The following is a 9141-nucleotide window of genomic DNA, read 5'->3' as shown; positions in this document are numbered from 1 at the left end:
GAGCTGCACAGGGAGTATGCGGCCGGAAGTGGCTCTGTTGAGGCCGGAAGCTGTGTGTGTGTGTGGTGTCCCCGGCTCCGTGTGGCTGTGGTGGCCCAGGTTCTGTACTCTCCCCGAGAGACCCCGGCCTCGCTTCGCCCCGCCGCCCTCCGGGCCCTCCGGCTTGGGATGGCGGCGCCGCCCTGGGCCAGGTTATCAGGCAGTTTTCCGGGGGCATGCGTGGGGGCGGCGAGGGCCGGGGTGGAGGGTCCCTCGGGGCTGGGGGCGGCGGAGTGGCCGGGGCCGCTCGGGGCTCGGGCCCAGGCCGAGGCCCAGGGTGAGGTGGAGGCGGCCTGGTCAGCCCCAGCCTGCCAGGTGAGGGGCTCCCCGGGGAGGGCGGGCCACGCTGCTAGGATGAAGGGGACCCTCCCAGCTCTCACTCATCCAGTCATTAGCTCACTCTCTCGGGCCGGCTGCTTCATCGCTTTCTCAGTCATTCCTCCTGGCATTCCCTTTGTCAATCCCGGAGTCGCATCCTCCGTGGGGCTAGGTTTGAAGCCGGGAGTTCGGAGGCCTCCCAGGTAGCCTAGAAGCTGTTCCCACCCAGAGCCCTCCAGGCACTGGAGAAACAAGACTGACTCCAGCCCTTGGCGTGCTCAACATGCATTTTGTCCTGTTGCCTTTTCTTTAAAAAAAATAAAGCGGTCCTTAGCTTTTCTGTCACCCACATTTCTAGAGGAAGTCTTCCTCTTCCCCCCCATAGCTAGCAAAGAGAGGAAGAAAATATTTGACAAACAAAACCAACTACCACAAAGTCAGGCCCAGAGAGTGATCTTCACCCCAGTCCGGCCCCTTCCCCCAAGGAGAGGGGGATGGAGGTGTTCCTTATGTCTTAGCTGAGGCAGATTTAGTCACTATACTTTCAAATTTCCAACACTGTTTTGTTGTAGATTTTGTACCCCTTTTACCTAGAAGTTTTCCCATAGTAATCATCATATCATTTTATATCTCTGAGGGTAATTTAGTACATTAGTATTTTGCTTATTATTTATTAATTTATTACATCGTACTACAGTGTGTCCAATGTATCGATCACTTCCCTCATCCATGGATATCTACTTTGTTTCCAGTTCTTTGATACTAAAAAAAATTGCCTCTGCAAATACTTGGATGTAGATGAGTCTTTTCTTTTTGTCATTGCCCTCCTTAGGGTATGTTCCTAGCAGTGGACTGGAGACCAAGGGACTTGGACATTTTAGTTAGATTCTTTGCATAATTCCAAATTGCTTTCCAGAATGGTTGGATCAATTCACATCTCCATCTGCAGTGAATTAGTGTGCCCCATCCCTCCAACATGGACTATTCCCCTGTTTCATTATCTCTGCCTATTTATCTTATTAGTGATTTGAAGCATTCTTTCATATGGTCTTTAATAGTTAATGTACTTTGGCCTCTTATATCCTCAGGAACATCTTTTGGGCTTATTTATTTACCTGTATTTGGCCCTTATTAGAAATATTTGATATGCATTTTTTCCTCATTTGATGATTCCCCTTAATTTTCTTTGTTCAGAAATTTTCATCATGCAGTTGAAATTATCTAGTTTATCTTTTGTAATTAACTCTCTCTTGTTTGCTTAAGATTTCACCCCTTAACTTTTTTTTAAAACCCTTAACTTCTGTGTATTGGCTTATAGGTGGACGAGTGGTCAGGGTGGGCAATGGTGGTCAAGTGACTTGCCCAGGGTCACACAGCTGGGAAGTGTCAGAGGCCAGATTTGAACCTAGGACCTACTGTCTCTAGGCCTGACTCTCAATCCACTGTTCACTACCTGGCTGCCCCACCCCTTAACTTTAACTGTGAAATGTCATGATTCTCTCCTAATTTTATTTTTGTTTTAATCAATATTCAGGTCATGTGTCCATTTTAAGTTTACCATGGTATATGAAGTAAGATGTTGAGCTAAACTTAGTTTCTGAGAGACTGCTTTCCAGTTTTCCTAATTAAACTTGTACTTTCCCTCCATATACCTATGTTTTATGTTTCTTGAATATTGTGCTTTTAAAGTCAGTCATTTCTCATTATTCATTTTCTAATGTGTTGTACTGACTCCTGTTTTTTAACCAGTACTAAGTAATTTTAATGTTTACTGCTGTTTGGTATAGTCTAGGTCTAGCAGTGCTAGTCTTCATTCCTTTTTTTTAAAAATAATTTTCTTTGGCATTTTATTTTTTATTTCTCCACGTAAATTTTAGCTTTTTTTTTGCTTTGTATTTTTATCATCTTAATGTATCATCTTGGTGGGGGATGAATGGGGAAGAGAGAAATAAGCATTTATTAAACACCAATTATGTACTAGACCTTGTGTTTTACAAATGTCTCATTTGGTCTTTACAACTCAAGGAGATAAGTGCTGTTATTATCCCCATTTTACAGTTGAGGTACAATTTTAAAAAATTCTTTTTTTTTAAAGGTATTTTTCTGTTGTTTTTATTAAAAAAGGGAAAAAACTATTCAGAAATCTTTTGACAAAAACCCAAGGAAGATTCGGCACTCAAAAAAGATACCAGGGTACAAAATCACAAATGTCTGAACCCAACACTGTCACCCCCCAATATTTAAAAAAATTCTACATTCAGATTATTAAATATCACTTTTTGAATTTTGTTGATATATGTATTCGGGGATAGAATATTTTCCTCTGAGAACGGCCTTAGCTGCATCCCATTTAATAAGTTGCCTCATTATCATTGTCTTTCACATAGTTAATGTTTTTTTAAAAATTTTGTGGCCCACTTATTTTTCAGAATGTCATTATCAACTCCATTAAATTCTGTTCCTTTTGTTTCCTCTTTTATTACCATTTTTTGCATTATATTATATAGAGAATACATGCTTCAAGTATTAATATTTTCTAGTATAAATAACAAAAGTATTTTCCCTTTTTTTACACTTACCTATAATTTCCTCTTTCCCTAGTATATGGTCTTTTTCTGTGGAGATGCCATGTAATGTTGAGAAAAATGCATATCATTAATGTTCTCATTCAGTAATTGTCAAGTCTTTTACTTTTAAATTCTCCACAGTTTTGCTCAATTTTATTTTTTTTGTATTAGATTTACTCATGTGTGAGCGAGAAGCATTATAGTCACTTTCTCTTACTGTATTAATATCTCTGTTGCAGTTCAGCTAATTTTCCCTTTATCAATTTAGATATTCTGCAGTTTGGTGCATGTATGTTTAATGTTGATCTAATAGTTCATTTTCTTATGGTTCTTTTAAGCATAATAGAATTTCTTTGTTTATCTCTTGATAAACATGTATTTCTTTGTTTTCCTTTTTAAGTTTCAAAATGAATAGAGGCATGTAGAGCTATATTTCTTTCTTTTTTTTTAAACCCTAATATCTTTATATATATCCTTCTATATTAATTTTATTTGTTACAGGGTTAGACAATGGGGGTTAAGAAACTCGCCCAGTGTCACACATCTAGGAAGTGTCTGAGGCCAGATTTGAACCTAGGACCTCCCATCTCTAGGCCTGGCTCTCAATCCACTGAGCCATTCAGCTGCCCCCTATGTTTCTTTTAAGAAATGAATTTATAGAGATTGGATTTTAGTTGTTACACAGATGCTGTGTCAACATGGAGTCTAGAAATCCCAATATTCTAAGAAGATTTTGGTGTGGGCTAAATGAGTAGGGAAAACTTCATGGGGGAGGTGAGATTTTAGTTGCTGAAAAATGGGTAGGATCTGCTTGGTTCTGTAGGTGGAGGAAATTGATTTAAGGTAGGAAGAACTGCATGATCAGGGACTTTATTCAGAAGCAGTGTGGTGTGTGGTGGGAAAAAAAGATTGTGAGTCAGAGAACCTTGGTTTGAATCCTAGTTTCTTTGCTTAATTTCTGTGTGACCACTAGCAAGTCTTTTAACCTCACTATAACTCATTTTCTTTGTTTGACATGTATTTTGGAGGGTAAGGAAGTGGCCAATAAGAGAGCCAGAAGGCATGTTGAATATTCCTCTCAGATTTCACACTTTCAGCTATATCTGATAACCAGCTTAGAAGCTGAGCTGGCTAAAGAAAGCTGTATTTGTTAGTTGGTCACAGTTGTTAGACAGGACAAATTTTGGGTTTAATCTAGATTATAAAGAATTATGAGTGATAAGAAACTCCATTTCTAATTCTTCAAAGTTAGAAACATTTCCGGAAAGGGGAGCAAAAAAAAGAGACTTGTCTGAAAGGAAGGTTCCTGTTCAGTCATTTTTCAGTCCTATCCAACTCTTCATGACCCCAATTGGAGTTTTCTTGGCAAAGATACTGGGGAGGTTTGCCATGTCCATCTCTAGTTCATTTTACAGATGAGGAAACTGAAGCAAACAGTTAAGTGACTTGCCCAGAGTCACACAGCTAGTAAGTGTCTGAGGAAAGATTTGAACTCAGAAAAGTGACTCCAGGCCAGGCACTCTAAAGAAACTTGAAAGCACCCTTTGCCATCTGGTTGTCCCTGAAAAGAAATAGAAGAGGATAAATTTTAATGGCATTGCTATGTCTTGATGAAGGCAAGATACTTTACTTTAGGCATCTGTGGTGTCTTACTGAGGATCAATATATCTTTCTCTTCAAAACTAAGCAGAGAGCATTAATGGGTGGTGAAGATAAAGGAGCATATTTTGTGGAATGTTTACTAGCACGTTCCAAATTAAAACATGGGAGTAGGACCTTGAATGGTGTGCCAGAGTTTTTTGGTTTTTTAAATAAGTTTTTCTTGACATTTTCTGTTTCTTTACATGTGGTAGGGATTTAACAGTAGAAATAGCTGGCTTCTGTAGCTCTTCAGGAGAATGGTGGACATCATAAATTGGTGTCTGCTTTGTTTTGTGCCTGACTACTATAATTGTCTGATATTAAGAAGATACATGAATTCAAGGGACATTGGAGATTGTGTGTGTGTGTGTAACTATTCCCCTCCTTCATTCTTATTTACTAGCTCCTACCTGGTTGAATACTTACTCACCACCATATTACCTATTTATATATAGCAGTTGGGTCTGGGGTCCAGGACATGGGGTTTCAGCAGGGCCTAGCTAGAGTCTACAGCAGCATTTATATAGAACACATCCAAAGTCAATCCTGGATAATTCTGCGAAGGAGGGTAGTAGGAGCAGTAAAGGGGATCTGTAAAGCTTCAGGTTAAGGGTCGTGCTTGAGGACGAAGTTCAGAAGGGGACGGAGACAGGCAGGGCAGTGTTGGACTTATCATGTGAAACTAAAAGCCAAACACTATATAGTTCGGTTAAGATGGCGTCCTCTTTTTCTGATCCTTTACATGGGAAGTGGGTGTTTGTTGATGCTTAACAGGTTCACAGTAACAAAAAGGCTCATTTTAAAAGTGATACTTGAGCTGTGTCTTATAAGAAGTAAAAGAAACTGTAGTTTTGGTAGAAAGAGAACTATGTCGTGCAAACCTGAGGAAGCCTGGATATCCAGAAGAAAGGGGCTGTCAGCAGTGCCGAACAAATGCAAAGGGGTCCAGAACACTGAGGAGAGCCCTAGTGACCAGTATAGAAGTCAGAGGAAGTGGGAGGTGTTATCTTGGAGATGGCGAATACTGATAGTTTTTTCTAAGAATAACAAGAGAGGACCATGTGATGAGTTTTGTTGAGGTAGGGGATGTGTAGACACAGGCAGGAGGGAAGACTTCTGTGGAGAAAGGGCCAGCCTTCCCCAATAGCTGCTAACCAACTGCCACTTACAAGACTGGCAAGGCAGCTTCACCGAGGTCTTTTCCCCCGAAGGAGAGACAGGAGGCAGCATATGCCAAGCAAGCCAAACTATCTCTACCACCTTAATCTTGTCTAAACCCAAGAACCTTGAGAATAGCAATGATTCCAGGGTAATGCCCTCAGCCGCCATCCTGGGAAGCAGCCCTGTGGAGATGCGTCCTAACAACTGTTCCTGTGGGTGCAGCAGAGCTACTGAAGATGCAGAAAAGAAAGCTCTTCCCGAAGCCCTTGGCCCTGCCAAATGATTTCAACACCAGAAACTGTAAGATTTTATCAGTGGGAAGGGCATTACATAAGCAGTATTATCATCGGCTTTGCCAGTGCACCCTAAGAATCATGGGACCTTTCCATCTCACTTGCAGCTGAAATCTTCCATTTTTTTTTTTAAATCCTTACTTTCTTTCTTAGAATCAATACTGTATATCAGCTCCAAGGCAGAAGAACAGTAAGGGCTAGGCCATGAGGATTAAGTGACTTGCCCAGGGTCACACAGCTAGGAAGTATCCGAGGTCCTATTTGAATCCAAGACCTGTCCATAGGCCTGGTGCTCTATCCTCTGAACCACCTAGTGCCCCACCTTCTTTATGTTTTATCTCCCCCATTAAAATGGGAGGTACTTGAGAGCAAGAGCTTCATGACTTTTCTGTTTGTAACTCTAACTTAGTAAAGTGCTTATGAAATGTTTTATTCATCATCCTGCCTTTGTCATGCCTAGCTTGGTGGATATACTTAGAATATTTTGTACCTCCCCTTTCCCTTAAAAGTACTCTTCCCCCCCTCCCCATATATATAATATTATAAGTAATAGGCATATAATATAAGTAAATGTAAATTCTTAATCCGGTTTGTTAACTGCATTCCATCCCTGGCTAGGAACCAACCATTCCTGTATTTGAAACTATAATCTACAGGCATCACCTTCTTAAGATTGTGCCCTTCCGCCATCCACCTTTCTTTTCTGAAGCTCTTGCCTGTATAGCCAACCTTTGGTTTATTGTAGAAATCTTTAATGCTGTCTTCTAGATTCCTTCTTGATTGTTTTTCTAATAGCTTTATTTCTGTCTCCAAATGGTCCAAATCTAATAAGATAACATGTTGCAAAGCAGTAATAGTCCCTTAACATTTATGTACCACAGTATGTTTAGTTGTTACTTGGGGAATGGACCTTTACTTTGTTTCTAAATCTTTGCTACTGTGTGTGTGTGGTGGTGGGGGGGGGGGGGGGGGGAGTAGGCTGTGTTCCTACTGCTAGGCATATACTCCAAAGAAGTTAAAGATAGGAAGACACCATATATACTAACATTTATAGCAACATTTTTTTTTTTTGTACTAGCAAAGAACTGGTAACAAAGTAGATGCCCATTGATTAGGAAAGACTAACCAAATTTAGTGTAAATTTGTGTGTAAATTTAGTGGAATATTATTGTGTTATAAGAAATATAGTAGGACTTCATTTTATGTGACCAATATGTTCCAAGACCCTTTGTGTAAGCTGAAAATCAAACCCAATAGTGAATCCCATTATTTAATAAGTATTTCTTACACAAAAATACACAAGCATATCATGTATTTTCCTAGGCTTATCAGAGCTACTACCATCACTATCCTTATACTTTGGGGCCATTATTATTAATAACTAAATAGCTTTAATCAAACCAATGACCTGGACCTGACTTGTTACAACTGAGGATTCCAGACAAAGACTGGTGTAGAAAGCTAATTTCTGAGGCACTAATACTTCTCAGAATGAGAATTCATGATTGAATGAATTGCTGTGAGACTTTATGTCCCTTGGGGAAGTGGGGTAGATTTAGTGCATAATTAAAAAATTTTAATTTTACTTCTTTTTCTGCCTTTATTTTGTTTATTGCTAATTGTGTTTATTTAAATTTTCATGTGTTAAATTTGTGTAAAATGAGGATGTACTATAATACAATAAAGATGGAGAAACCAGGAAGACTTCTGTGAAGTGATGCAAAGGGTAGCAGGCAGAACAATAAACGTAACAATTAGGAGGGTATAAATAAAAATAAAGAATAAGAAAATCAAAACCGAGTACCCTGAAATCATGACAAAAATTGGTCCCAAAGAAAAAATATGAAAATGCACCTCTTTTCTTTTTCGAAGAAATAGGGGCCATGGGTATGGAACACTGCATAGCACTTCAGACTTGGATGAACTGTTGGTTAGTTTTGCTGCTACCTTTTTTTCTTTTTTATTTGTTTAGTGGACTTTTCTCCAAGAGGAGGGAAGAGAGAGAAAAAAAAGTATGTTGAGAAGTATAGATTATGTAAAAATAAAACGTTATAAAAATCTTTTTCTTAAAATTTTTTGACTTTTTTCATTTACAGGTGAAAACAATTTTTTTTTTAAACCCTTACCTTCTGTCTTGGAGCCAATACACAGTATTGGCTCCAAGGCAGAAGAGTGGTAAGGGTAGGCAATGGGGGTCAAGTAACTTGCCCAGGGTCACACAGCTGGGAAGTGTCTGAGGCCAGATTTGAACCTAGGACCTCCTGTCTTTAGGCCTGGTTCTCAATCCACTGAGCTACCCAGCTGCCCCCGAAAACAATTTTTTATAATTGTTTTCTGACATTTTATGGTTTAGATTCTCTCCTTCTCTTCCTCTCCCCCTCTCGCTCTTCATCCTCCCCAAGGCAGAAAATAATCTGTTTTAGGTTATACCGGTGCTTTCATGTAATACATATTTCTTTATTCTCCATGCTGTGACAGAAGACACAAATCACATAAACAATAAGAAACTCATGAAAGAAAAAGTGAAAGATGGCGTGCTTTGATTTGCTGTTAGATTCCAACAGTTTCTTCTCTTGTTTTGGATAGAATTTTTTGTCATGTTTTTTGAGGTTGTCTTGGGATCTTATTTTGCTGATAGTAGTTCAGTCCTTCACAGTTGATCATCCTGTAAAATTTCCATTATTGTGTATAGTTCTCGCCTGGTTCTGCTCACTTTGCATCAGTTCATATAAGTCTTTGCAAGTTTTTCTGAACTCATCCTTATGGTACTATTCCATTACAACCATATACCACAACTTATTCATCCATTCCACAATTGATGGACACCTAAATAAAAATCATTTTAAAAATGTAGAGGGCATCTAGGTGGCCAGTGGATTGATAAGAATACTAGGCCTGTGTTCAAATTTGGCATCAGACACTTACTAGCTGTGTTACTCTGGGCAAGTTGCTTAACCCCAGTTGCCTGCCCTTCCCTCTCTGTTTTGGAGTAGCTACTAAGACAGAAAGTAAGGTTTAAAAAAAAAAAATAACAGAATTAGAACAGCCTTGCTTATAAAGCATCCCTCAGATTTCTCCTTGACTTGTTACCATATTCATTCTCATCAGACTGGTGTCAGAGT

The sequence above is a fragment of the Gracilinanus agilis genome, chromosome 3, assembly GCF_016433145.1.
Source record: "Gracilinanus agilis isolate LMUSP501 chromosome 3, AgileGrace, whole genome shotgun sequence".
Taxonomy (NCBI): domain Eukaryota; kingdom Metazoa; phylum Chordata; class Mammalia; order Didelphimorphia; family Didelphidae; genus Gracilinanus; species Gracilinanus agilis.
This window is presented reverse-complemented; position numbering follows the sequence as displayed.